Below are 13,372 nucleotides of genomic sequence, written 5' to 3' on the forward strand. Positions count from 1 at the left end.
AGCCTTAGTGACACCAAGAGAGATCACATCTACTGTTTACCCACCTCCACTAGGCCCGGAACCCTGCCAAAGAAGGAGCTAGGATTGGTTTGGAATGATTTGTTCTTGACAAGTCCATGCTCACTAGTCCTAAGAACCAAATTATCCTGTAGGTGCTGACAAAGGGATTGTTTAATGATGTATTCCAGTCTCTCTCCAGCTATGGAAGTGAGGCTGGCTAGTCTGTAAGTCCCAGGGTTCTCTTTGTTCCCCTTTTACAGATAGGTCCTGTCTTGTTAATGGGAAGATGTTCTTTTTCAGGGATCTCAGACGAGAACTGGGGCACAGCACCTGCTTTGTTAAGGCCACAAAAATGGAGGCAGGAACCTCTTCTCTCCTGCTGGCAAAGAACCCCAGATACCTAAAAGACAGGGCCTCACATCCCTGAATGGGCTTTTAAAAAGACAATGCTTAAAAAATTTGGCCCCGACCATTTCTTGTTTCCGCAGACTAGATATTTTAGCAAACTTTAGAATTCCTTGGAGCTAAACACTGAGAAATTCCCCTTTCTCCTTCACAGAGGGCTTTAACGCCCCTTATCTCACTTAGGCTCAGGACCGCCCAGAGTTTTAGAATTGTCCCTGTTCGCATTGGAGAGATGGGGAGGAGCCTGAACTACAGAGAAGGGAAGGGACCTATCCGAGGGCCTAGACAGCAAGGCGGGGGCAGAGCCAGAAAGAGAAGCCACCAGTCCTGACTCCTGTTCTAATGGACAACAAACCCCCCAGAGGCACAGCAGAGGGGAAAGTAAACCGGTCCGGTCTGGTACAGCGTACCGGCAAGAGCCAGTACACCGTGCCGGACTGGACCGGCTTCTGCGGCGGTGATTTAAATGGCCCAGGACTCCAGCCGCTGCGGGGAGCCCCAGGCCCTTTAAAGTGCCGCCGGAGCTCCGGCAGCCGGGCGCGGACGGGGATTTAAAGAGCCCGGAGCTTTGGCCACTGCGAGGAGCCCCGGGCCCTTTAAAGCACCGCCGGAGCTCCGGCAGCCGGGCTCCCGCGGTTCTTTAAGGGCCCGGAGCTCCTGCCGCTGCGGGAAGCCCCGGGCCCTTTAAAGCACTGCAGGAGGTCCGGCAGCCGGGCTCCAGCAGTTCTTTAAGGGGCCGGAGCTCCTGCTGCTGCGGGGAGCCCCGGGCCCTTTAAAGCGCTGCCGGAGCTCTGGCAGCCGGGCTCCTGCGGTGATTTATAGGGCCCAGGGCTCCAGCCGCTGCGGGGAGCCCCGGGCCCTTTAAAGCGCCACCGGAGCTCCAGCAGTGATGCTTGGGCGGGGATTTAAAGGGCCCGGAACTCCGGCAGCCGGGCTCCTGCGGTGATTAAAGGACCGAGAGCTCCAGCTGCTGCGGGGAGCCACGGGCCCTTTAAAGCGTCGCCGGAGCTCCAGCAGCTGGTCTCCCGCGGTGATTTAAAGGGACGGCGCTCCTGCCATTGCAGAGAGCCCCGGGCCCTTTAAAGCACTGCCAGAGCTCTGGCAGCCGGGCTCCCGCGGTGATTTAAAGGGCCCAGAGCTCCGGCAGCCAGGCTCCCGCGGTGATTTAAAGTGACAGAGCTCCTGCCGCTGCGGGAAGCTCCGGGAGCTTTAAAGCACTGCCGGAGCTCCGGCAGCCGGGCTTGGGTAGGGATTTAAAGCACTGCCGGAGCTCAGGCAGCCGGGCTCCCGCGGTATTTAAAGGGCCCAGAGCGCCGCGGTGGCCGAAGCCCCGGGCCCTTTAATTCGCCCCTGAGCACCGGGGCTCCCAGCCGCCTCTGCAGCTGGTAGCTCCGGGGTGATTTAAAGGCCCTGGGGCTCCCAGCCACAGCTGGAGCCCCAGGGCCTTTATGTCTTGAAAGGCCCCACCTCTTCCGGTTGAGGCCACACCCCCGCTCAGGACTCCGGCGTAACGGTAAATCCTTTAAGTTCCTTTCACCCCTGGGCAGGGATAAAGCCCAGGAATCCAGATGGTGGGGAAATTTCATTGAAACCCTTTCTGTCAAAAAATCCCATTCAGACTAAACAAGTTTGTTTCTTGAACTCATAACAAGTGGGATGAAAGTTCTTTGCAAAAAGATTTTGTTGCAAAACAAAAGCATCTCCTGTTTGTCACAGTGTGTTAAATTGTCTCCTCGCACACCAAGAGGAGACACTTAGAACTCGACAATTAGATAAGATGCCTCAGTCTGAGCTAAGTAGTTGCTGCTCTTATCAATTATCAAAATAAAAAAATACAAATAAAATCGACTATTTCAGCTATTCTATTATGTCACAATCTGATCTGAGTAAACATGATAGGACACCTCATCTTATGCACTGTTCCTAGTGACACTCTCCAATGGATCCCCATCCTCCACCCACCATGAGGTAGGTAGGAGCGGATCATTATTATCCCTACTTGAAAGAGGGAGAAGCTAAGGCTGAGAAAGGAGAATTGACTTGTCTTAGGTCACACAGCCAGTCAGTGGCAGAGTTGGGACTAGGATCCAAGAGCCCTGATTTTCAAACTAACCATCGGATCTTGAATTTCATACACTGAATGACCTGAATAAAGTGCTCTCAGATGAGTTCCAGACCAACAACAGTGCACAGTAATTATTCAGCAAGTATTTTAGGAGAACTGCAATGGTAGAGAGAATCATGAGCTGCTCAGAGACAATTAATGCAGAGAAGCAGTAAAATACATCAAACCTAGAACTGCTTATGACTTATTTACTTGGTCTTCAAAGAGAACAAGGACCTGAGTCTCCTCCCTGTCAATAACCCCCTGCTCAGCCAGTCAGGGTAGAGGCTGAGGACGGGAGGCTGAGGGTTCTCACCAGAGAGCCCAAAGGATGGCCCAGGTCACTGGTGGGGATCAGTGGCGTAGCCCCCCCATGGCTTCTCTGGCTGTGCCATTCCGCCCCCGCGGCCCCCCCTCATGGCTCCTCCGGTCGTGCCGTTCTGCCCCCGCGGCCCCCCCGCATGGCTCCTCCAGCCGTGCCCTCCCCGCATGGCTCCTCCGGCCATGCCGTGCCGCCCCCTCGCCCCCCCCCATGGCTCCTCCGGCCATGCCGTGCTGCCCCCGCGGCCCCCCCATGGCTCCTCCGGCCATGCCGTTCTGACCCCACGGCCCCCCCCATGGCTCCCCCGGCTGTGCCGTTCCGCCCCCGCGGCCCCCCCATGGCTCCTCCGGCCGTGCCGCTGCCCCTTTGTGTGCAGAAGGTCAGCGCCGGCCAGACAGGCCAAGCTTCAGAGCCGAGCGTGGGCCCCGCCTGCTGGCGCCATGGTAACCACTAACTAAGGCGCCGCTTTTGGAAAATGTGCTGAGGGGAAGTGGCTGCTTCCCCTGCACGCCCCCAGCTACGCTACTGGTGGGGATCACTGCCGGGGCACTATTTCAGCCCCACATTTTTGGGTGGCCCTCCCACAGTGGGAGCTGCAGAGCACTCCCCCGCGACACACAAACACACCCGCCCTGGTGTTGGGAGGGGAACAGGGGAAAGGACAAAAGAAGCAAGAGAAGAAAAGAAAGGAGGGAGGGCTGGAGGAAAAGGTGAAACAAAAAGGACAAACCCCAATGTCCCCAATGTCCCCAGTGATTCTAAGGGACAAAATCCCAGGTGTGGAATAAAATGCTGCCTCCTTAAGCTCGTGTTTTCCATGCCTAGAATGGAATCATTCACCCGACGGATCAGACTGAACAGGTTTCAAACCTCAAGAAGGCTCTTACCTTCTACACAGGGACGTCTGCTTTCTAGTACAATCACGAAAAGGGAAGGAGAAAACTCGAAAGAGGTTCCTCCTGCCGCTCACGTACGTGAACCCCAATATTCTCTCAGTCCTCAAAGAGAGACCTCGAGACAGAGACTTGCTGAAGCAAAGCCACAGGGGTCTCTGAGCTTTCCCGGGCCACTCGCCTCTGTCCTGCCTGGCTGATGTTAGCATCTCTCTGTGAGGTCACCACCTTTGACCAATAGTCTGAGGTCCTGCAAAAGGCCTTTGTGATGTCACTGCCACGCCCCTCCCTTGCTGTGCTAATGTCCTGCCCCTAGCCAGGCACTTGGGAGGTTTGAGCTACTCCCTGTGGATCACCCCACTCAAGGCGTGTTCATTTTAGGAAGCAAGCCGACTAGACAGTAAAACCTCAGACGCTGCTCCCAATGCTACACTCAGTTTTTCAGAAATTAGTAGACTTGATGGCCAGAAGAGACCATTAGAGCATCTAATCTGACCCCCTGCATGTCACAGGCCTCCTGTATGACACCATAGCTACTTTGGGGGCAAACACATTCCAGAAAGGCATCTAGTCTTCATTCAATGACAACAAGAGATGGAGAATCCACCACTTTCCTTGGTAGCTTCTTCCTGTGGTGAATCATTCTCGCTGTTGAATATTTGTGCTTTATTTGTAATATGAATTTGTCTCTTTTCACCTTCCAGCCACTGGGTCTTGTTCTGCCTTTCTCTGCTCGATTAAAGAGCCCTTTAATACCCAATCTTTTCTCTCCATTAAGGCACTTCAACACTTCAATGAAGTCACCTTTCAATCTTCTTTTGATAAGCTAAAGAGGTTGAGCTCTTTCCATCGCTCACTAGAAGGCATTTTTCTCCAGCCCTCAGAACATTTGGTGGCTCTTTGCTGACCCAGCTCCAATTTCACAACATCTTTTCCAAAGGAGGACACCAAAACTGGATGCAGTATTACAATATCAATCTAACTGATGCCGTGTCACCTCCTGTGACGCTATTGACATAATCTGTAACTGTATAGATCACCGTTGCAACCACTGATATATATTTGCAGCCAATATTGTTTAAAGGTTGTCGTGGAAGGGGTCTATGGAGAGGTTCTGATTGGCTGATTATAATTTTGCTACCTGTATATGTGTAGCACTTTTGTAGTTGACGTTATGAATATTGGCTCTATACTGTCTGTATTTCAAACTTGTGCTATGCTTCCGGGGAACACCCCAGACAAGTTGGTGTTAGTTCTGCCTAGCCTGCTTGATGGCCCACTAAGGACCATGAGCTATACAATTGACCCATTGAGAGAAGGTAGATACACCTTGTGACTCAGCAAGGCATGCAGGGACCTGCCTATGGACAGAACTCTAAGGTTTTTCTATGCCACATGCTGGATAGAGTGTCCTTGGGACAAAGAAAGCAAAGACCACACCGCAAGAGACTATAAAAGGCTGATGCCTTGTCTCCATCTTGTCTTCAATCCTGCTTCATACCTCTGGAGGGACTTGGCTAAAAAAGGAAGCTCTATACAAAGGACTGAATGACCCATCCCAGCTGTGGATGTACTCCAAAGACTTGATTTGAACCGGCAGTTTATTCTATCACTGCTACAAGCCTGAACCAAGAACTTTGCCATTACTGTATGCAGGGCTGGCTTTAGGAAGTGCGGGGTCCAATTTGAACATTTTAGGCAGGGCCCCGACAGGGATGAGTAAAAAAAAAAACACGTAAAAAAACCCCTTTCATTTCTTCCATGTATTATTTACTTTCCATAACTATATAAATAAAATTGTTGCCGGCACAGAGTGCCCGAGGACAGCAACAGCGGGGTTCGTTGCCCGGTGTGCTTCGCGCCAATAAACACACCAGGGTGGAGAAGCAATCAAAGTTTATTTGGGAGGAGGGCTCCGGGGAGGCGCAACACGGCCCAGTCTGACCCCGGCCGGCCCCAGCAGCTCCAGCCCGGCCCGGCTCGGGCCCCGGGGCACCGGCCCCAGTTCTGGCCGAGCGGCGCCGGCCGAGCACCCCCGGCCCCAGCGGCTCCGGCCCGGCTTGGGCCCCAGGGTGGCTGGCCCAGCCCCGGCCGAGCACCTCCGGTCTGGCCTCAAACCCTGCGACTCCGGCCGGAGGGCAGCCCGATTCCTGGGCTCTTGTTAAAGCCAGCCCTGGTTGGGGGATAGGGAGTGGGGGGTTGAATGGGTTGGGAGTTCGGGGGGGCTGTCAGGGGTGCAGGGGTGTGGGAAGGGGCTGGGTCAGTCAGGAACAGAGAGCAGGGGGGGTTAGATGGGTCAGGGATTCTGGGGGAGTTGGCAGGGGGGCAGGGGTGTGGAGAGGGTTTCGAGGCAGGCAGGGAGCAGAGGGGGTGGGATGGGTCAGGAGTTCTCGGGGTCCTGTCAGTGGGCAGGGAGCAGTTGGATAGGGCATGGGAGTCCCCGGGGTCTGTCTGGGGGCGGGGGTGTGAATATGGGGTGGGGGTGTGGATAAGGGTCGGGGCAATCAGGGGACAGGTAAGGTCCTAGAGGGGCAGTTAGTGGCAGGGGTCCCAGGAGGGGGCAGTCAGGGGACAAGGAGCAGGGGGGAGTTGGGGGTTCTGAGGGGGGCAGTCAGGGGGTTGGAGGGAGTGATTGGGGGTGGGGCAGGGCAGGGGCGGGGCTAGAGCGGGGCTCCTCCCCTCCGTGTCCTCTTTTTCGACTGTGCAAATATGGTAAACCTACCTGTCGCCCATTCCCAGCTTCCGGCAAACAGAGGCTAGGGACACTTCAAGAGCATGGTTTTGTATCCCTGCCCATCCTGGCTAACAGCCAATGATGGACCTGTCCTCCATGAACTTTAGTTCTTTGTTGGACCCTGTTATAGCCTTGGCCCTCACAACATCCTCTGGCAAAGAGTTTCCCCAGGTTGACTGTGTGTTATGTGAAGAAATACTTCCTTTTGTTTGTTTTAAAACTGCTGCCTATTCATTTCATTTGGTGACCCCCTAGTTCTTGTGTTATTAGAAGGAGTAAATAACACTTCCTTATTTACTTTCTCCATACCCGCCGTCATTTTATAGACGTTTATCCTATCCTCCCTTAGTCATCTCTTTTCCAAGCGAAAACTCCCCTCAGTCTTATTAATCTCACCTCATAGGGAAGCTGTTCCATACCCCTAATCATTTTGGTTGCCCTTTTCTGTACCTTTTCCAATTCCAATATAGCTTTTTGAGATGGGGGTACCAGCTCCAGTATTCAAGCTGTGGGCATACCATGGATTTATAGAGAGGCAATATTACATTTCTGTCTTGCTATCTATCCCTTTCCTAATGACTTCCCAACATTTTGTTCGCTTTTTTGACTGCCGATGCACCTTGAGTGGATGTTTTCAGAGAACTATCCACAATGACTCCAAGATCTTTCTTAGGTTGTAAGAGCTAATTTAGACCCCATCATTTTAGATGTAGAGTTGGGATCATGTTTTTCAATGTGCATTACGTTGCATTTATCAACGTTGAATTTCATCTGCCTTTTTGTTGCCCAGTCACTCAGTTTGGTGAGATCCCTTTGTCACACTTTGCACTCTCTTTTGGACTTAACTAACTTGAGTTGATTTGTATCAGCTGCAAATGTTGCCACCTCACTGTTTACCCCTTTTTCCAGATCACTTAGGAGTATGTTGAACAGAACTGGTCCCAGTAGAGACCCCAGGGGGACACCACTATTTACCTCTCTCCATTCTGAAAACTGACCACTTAGACCCTTTCTTTCTTGCCTTTGAACCAGTTACCTATCCCAGAGAGGACCTTCCATCTTATCCAAGTTTGCTTCAGAGCCTTTGGGGTGGGACCTTGTGAAAGGTTTTCTGAAAATCTAAGTACACTATATCCACCTTTATCCACATGCTTGTAGACTACCTCAAAGAATTCTAGTAGATTTGTGAGGCATGATTTCCTTTTACTGAAACCATGTTCTCTCTTCCCCAACAGATTGTGTTTATCTCTGTGTCTAATAATTGTGCTCTTTATTATAATTTCAGCCAATTTGCCTGGTACTGAAGTTAGCATGAATGGCCTGTAATTCCGGGGAGCGTCTCTGGAGCGTTTTTTTTCCATTGGTGTCATATTAGCTCTCCTCCAGGCATCTGGTACGGAAGCTGATTTAAAGGACAGGTTACATACCACAGTTAGTTAGTACGGCAATTTCACATTTGAGTTTCTTCAGAACTCTTGGGTGAATACTATCTAGTTCCGGTGACTTAGTGCTGTTTAATTTATCAATTTGTTCCAAAACCTCCTTATAGAATAGTCAAGTCATGATCACTGGCCCCAGAGCAACCACGGCCATCCAGTCCAGTGATCAGTTCATCGTTATCCACCACAAGAAGGCCCACAATAGTTTCACCCCTACTTGGGTACAAAACTTTGTATTAGAAAAGTATCTATAATTTTTCAAAATCTCCAAGGACGATTTACTCCTGGCTACGTGAGACCTCCCCCGTCTGTCTCCCTGTGGAACCTAGGGGCTGCGGCCTACGGCAGGAAGGAGCCAGGTGGTGTTTGGAGAGACTCTAGGAGGAATGCTATGGGATGGCGCTCTGATCTCCTCTTCACTCTGCTTCTTCCCACCCCCACCTTTGGGGTAAGTGCATCACCTTCTCCTTACTGCCTGTGGGCTGGAAAGCAGAGATGGCAGGAGAGAGGTTGCCCATTCAGCCCACGTACAGGGGGATCCATTGCCGCTCACGTGCTCCTGCTTGTCCCAGCCCAGAGCAATGCCTGCCACCGAGCCTGGACTCGGTGACTACATTAGTCGCTAACAGGGGAGTATGGTAGGAGAGGACACAACATGTCTACACAGAACTTTTTCTGGACTGCTGCGGTGGGGGGAGAGAGGCCAGATTCCATCTGGCTCTTTAGGACTCTGAGGAAGCTCTGGGATCTGGAGAGAGGTCTCTGGAGCCTCGGAATGTGCAGGTTTGGAGACATGTGGCTCCTACCTAGTCCAGCGTAACCTGCCGTATTCCCCCGCAAGAGCCATATGAACAGGCAACACTGCCCCTATTTCCTTGGCCACATGTACTGTGTGCTTTTTCTGGTGGCTCGTCCAGAAAAGGAGGACAAGAGCTCACTACTGCTACCATCTGAGGGAGTTGCTGGGTTGAGATCAGCTGGTAGAAGGAGGCAATAGCCCGAGAATCTGGGACTTCAAGCCCCTAGAGTGACCTCTTACCTTTATCGCCCCCCCCCCCGCATCATACACAGCGTGTAAGTTTAGCGTGATAGTAAAGAGACCCCTTTTCAACCCTTCACCACACAAGAGAAAGCCTACAGGATTTGTCATTAACTATTATTTCTCCTCTCCTGGCTCCCAAACTGCTTCTCCTCCCTACTGCCGCCAGCCACCTTCAAGTTCTCCCTCTTCTCTCCCCGGCTCTGCTCACTTGATTGCAGCAACTCAGGGGATGGTCCAGCTTTACTCTTTCACTTCCATTCTTCTTCGGGTGGCTGCATTTGCCATTGAGCAGGCTGATGGAAATACCTGGTGCTCTGTCTAGGCCAGGGGTCTCAAACAGACGGCCTGTGGGGCTATTTCTCTAGGTAAGCGGCTCCAGGCCAGAGCTCAATGCCGTCCTGCACCCTAACCCCCTGCCATTAGCCCCCTGCCTGCACCCCAACCCTCTGCCACACCTCACACTCCCTCCTGCACCTCAACTCCCGCCACGCTCTTGCCACGGCTCCCTGAGGGTCACAGTCAAACACCTGCGAGTCTCTAGGAGGCTCTCAAGGAGTTCCCTGGCCAGGCACTTGGCACCCACTAGCAATGGTCTCTGACAATGGTCATTACCAAGGGGAGCTCAGCAAATGGTCCCTTCTATGGCTTCCTGAGTGGGAGGGAGGTTGGTCTTGTCATTTAAGGCCTAGGGTTAGAGTCAGGGTTCCTGGGTTCTCTGACTTTGGAAGTGGCTGGAGTCTAGTGGTTGGAGCTGGACTGGTATCAGTCCCACGCTTCCTTCCTGCCTCTGTCAGGGACGTCGTGTGTGACCTTGCAGACAGTTGCTTTCTATCTAGGGATAATACTGACCCCCCTCACAGGGGCTGGCAGGGGCAAGGTGGGGCTCCAAGTGGCCCTCCCTGAATGTTTCAATCACTTGATGGTGGCAGCGCTACTAAGGCAAGGAAGGAATTTGAGCCTTGGGGAAGTTTTTAACCTAAGTGGTAGAAATAAGCTGAGGGGGTCTTTCATGCAGGTCCCCACATCTGTACCCTAAAATTCAGAGTGGGGAGGGAACCCCGACATGCGCTGACCTTAGAATCTAACCCCCACGTAAGATGTGACTCCACTGTATTCATTTTGGATAGTTTAGCGACGCTCCAGCGGGAGGGGAGGTGGGAGGGGCTGGCCTCTCCTTTTGCCTCTCAGTTAGGGCTCAGTCTATAATCAGCTTGGCTAGGCCCCAGGCTGTGCAGCCCAGGGGAAAGCACCCTGTTACAGGCCTGCTCTGCCCACTCTGACTGTTCGTGGCCTGGGGTCCTTCCTCCCCATTTCAGACTTGGTTTCCAGAGGGACTGAGGACACACAGGCCCCACTGCCTGGAACTGGAGTTTGCTCGTTCTGGTGATTCTGACATTCAGAGGCTGACAGGTGTGGTGAGGGGGCTGGAGAAACCCCACTGCTGCTGGAAGTGGAGCTGGAGACCGGAGATGCCAGGTGATCAAGACTACCCGATGCTCTCTTCGGGCCTCAGGGGCTGGAGTCTCCTGCCAGAAATGCTCTCAGGAGTCCAGGTTCGAGGCCGTCTCTGGAGAGCCCCTTCCTAGGAAGGAAACCAGGGTGGTAGGATGATGGAGAAGTCTCTGTCCCAGAACTGGGAGCCAGGGACAGGTGAAGCTCCCCGACAGGCTATGCATCGGGGATGCCATTTCTCCCCCAAGAGACCCACACGCCCCAAGGAGTAAATGGCTCTTACCTCCATGAGGGACTGGGGTCTTCCACCTAAGCCTCTTTGAGAGCCAGCATTGCTTGCTTGGATGGGACGAGGTGACCTGTCCCCACTGCTCCCTGTCTCGGCCATCGGATGGCCAGGTGCGGTACTGCCCAGCCCGAGGTGCTGGTCTCCTGCTCTGGAGACAGACCTTCCCCCATGAAGTTCTGGGACAGACTACCTGCTGCTCTCCTGGGCAGCCATTATATAGGGCCTAGCCTAGCCCTGATTGGCTGGCTCTAATCTCGGCCCTGATTGGCTCTCAGTAGGCCCTTCCCTGATTGGCTGCTGGCTTGCACAGCCATTCTGGCCTACTCTAGCCCTCTCTCACATGGGGGTGGGGCAGCTGCCCCACCACAAACCCTCCCCTTAAAAATGCTCACGGGGGAGGGGAGGAAAGGTTTCCTATCGCCCCAGCTTCCTTCGCAGCGGGGCCTGCAGGGCATCCCTTTCCTCTTGCAGGCCCTCCAAAGTCTGGCGCCACCTGCTTCCCACCTCTAGGGTCTGGGTTCCCACTGTAGAATGTCCTGGTCCTACGTGGGTTCCTACTTCTGTTTGGGTTTCCACAGGGGCCCTCCTGGCTCCTATGTGGGTTCCCTCATTTGGGTGGGGCCTCTCTGCCCCAGCCCCTTTCTCTCTAGGGGCCTCCGTCTTCACCACCTCTTCCCTGGGGCTGGTCTCTGACCGAGCCCTTGTCTCGGACACTCCCCCTTTCTGCCTCAGGGGGCAGTGCCTCTTTAAATGTCCCCCTTGGTGGCAGTGGAAGCACTTTCCGGGTCTTTCCCCTGCCACGTCCCTACTCCTGCTTGTTTGGGCCCTAGCCCTTCCTTCCGGGCTGGCCCGGGCCTTGGGAGTCCTGTAGGGGCACTTTCTCTTCAGGTGCCCCGGCTCCCCACGGACCCAACAAGCTGGGGGCCCCCCTGTTACTCTCACAGGGGGTGCCTTTTCTATAGGCGAAGCAGTTCAGCATTCCCGGCCCCGGCCTCTCGCCCTTGGTGCCGGATCTCTTGTTTTATCTGGGTGCCGACCTCCACAGCAGCCAGAACAACTCCATTTGCTGCTCGGCAAGCCGAGCCGCCCAGGCCCTCCAATAGAAGTCTCTTTTCTCCACCATTTGTATCTCAGTGTGGCAGAATCTGCCTAGTCCGCTTGACGGTGTCCTTCTTCAGGCCACTGCCCTCCGGCAGTGCCCCCTAATCCATCCTCACCTCCTTCCGGGGCAGGGGGAGGGGGGAAGCAGGTTAGCAAAAGTCCTTGCACCTGCCTCAGTGGCCAACCACAACCCCCAAAGTCTAGCCCCTTGTCTCAAGGGCCGCTTGCAGTTTGACTCAGCCACCACATGGCCAGGTGCAATACAAGAGGAAAGTGGGGGACCCAGGCCCACCCACTACTCTGGGTCCCAACCCAGGGACCCTCTAGTGGCAGCCTCCCTGCTCTCCCCTTGTCCCTGGGCCTTTTCCCCTCCGGGCCCTCTAGGCCCTTTCTATCACGGCCCGCAGTCTGGCAGGTCTTAGGCCGGAGCTGTAGTATGCTCCCTTGAGCCTGCCCAGCACTGCTCTTTCTGAGATGTTGGTCTCCTGCTCTGGAGACAGACTTTCTCCCATGAAGGTCTGGGACAGCCTGCCTGCTGCTTGCCTGGGCAGCCTTTATATAGGGCCTAGCTTAGCCCTGATTGGCTGGCTCTAATCTCGGCCCTGATTGGCTCTCATTTGGCCCTTCTCTGACTGGCTGCTAGCCGGTGCAGCCTGTCTGGCCTACTCTAGCACCCTCTTGCATGGGGGTGGAGCAGCTGCCCCACCTCAGCGATCAGGTGTCGCAACCAGCTGCTGGGCCCGCTCCAGGCACCAGCAGAGGAAGCACATGCCTGGGGCGGCATTCCGTCCATTCTTGGGGCAGCAAAGGCCGGGTGACTTTTTTCTTGTTTGCACTTCGGCAGTTCAGGCAGCGGCAGTCCGAGCGTTGTTGTTGTTTTTTTTTCTGCTTCGGCAGTTCGGGTGGCGGCAGTCCAAGTGGTTGGGGTTTTTTTGGTTTTCTTTTTGCTCGCTTTGGCAGTCGGAGCGTTGTTTTTGGGGGTTTTTTTTGCTTGAGGTGGCAAAAATGGTTGAGCCGGCGCTGCTGGGCTGAGGTCGCTCAAGTGGTCAGCCTCTCAACACAGTGTATCGGGGGTGGCTCAGGCCTGGGCGGGGCCCAAGCACCCCACAAACAACCAAACTTCAAGGGCGGGCCCTGGCCTGGGTGGAACCCTGGCAGCCAGCAAACAGACAGACTTGATAGGGCTGGCTCTAGCCTGGGCGGGGCCCCGGTGGCCAGCCAACAAACAGTTCCTGTCCTGGGCTACAGCCTCCTTGCACCGTGTAGGGGGTCAGCCACCCGGGGTGGGGTGGCAGGGGGACGCGGTCCCACCCTCCTCCCCCGCGTCCCAGCCCAAGGCGCTGGCAGGGGCAGGATTGGTTGCCCCTGCGTCGGCGGGGATCCAGCCGCAACACGCAGACTGAGTTGCGCCAGGCTTTGCAGCCAGCAGCTCCCGGGCTGCCCCTGGGCTACTTCCTGCCTCCCCGGGGTTTGGTAGCTGTGGCCTCCAGGCCTCTTCTGGCTCCTTGGGGTAAACCGCAGTGGCTACTCTGGGCCATTCCTCGTCCATGGTTAGGGTTAGGGGCCTCTGGAGAACAGGCCAAGTGTCCTT

This window comes from Chrysemys picta, chromosome 13, assembly GCF_011386835.1.
Source record: "Chrysemys picta bellii isolate R12L10 chromosome 13, ASM1138683v2, whole genome shotgun sequence".
Lineage (NCBI taxonomy): Eukaryota > Metazoa > Chordata > Testudines > Emydidae > Chrysemys > Chrysemys picta.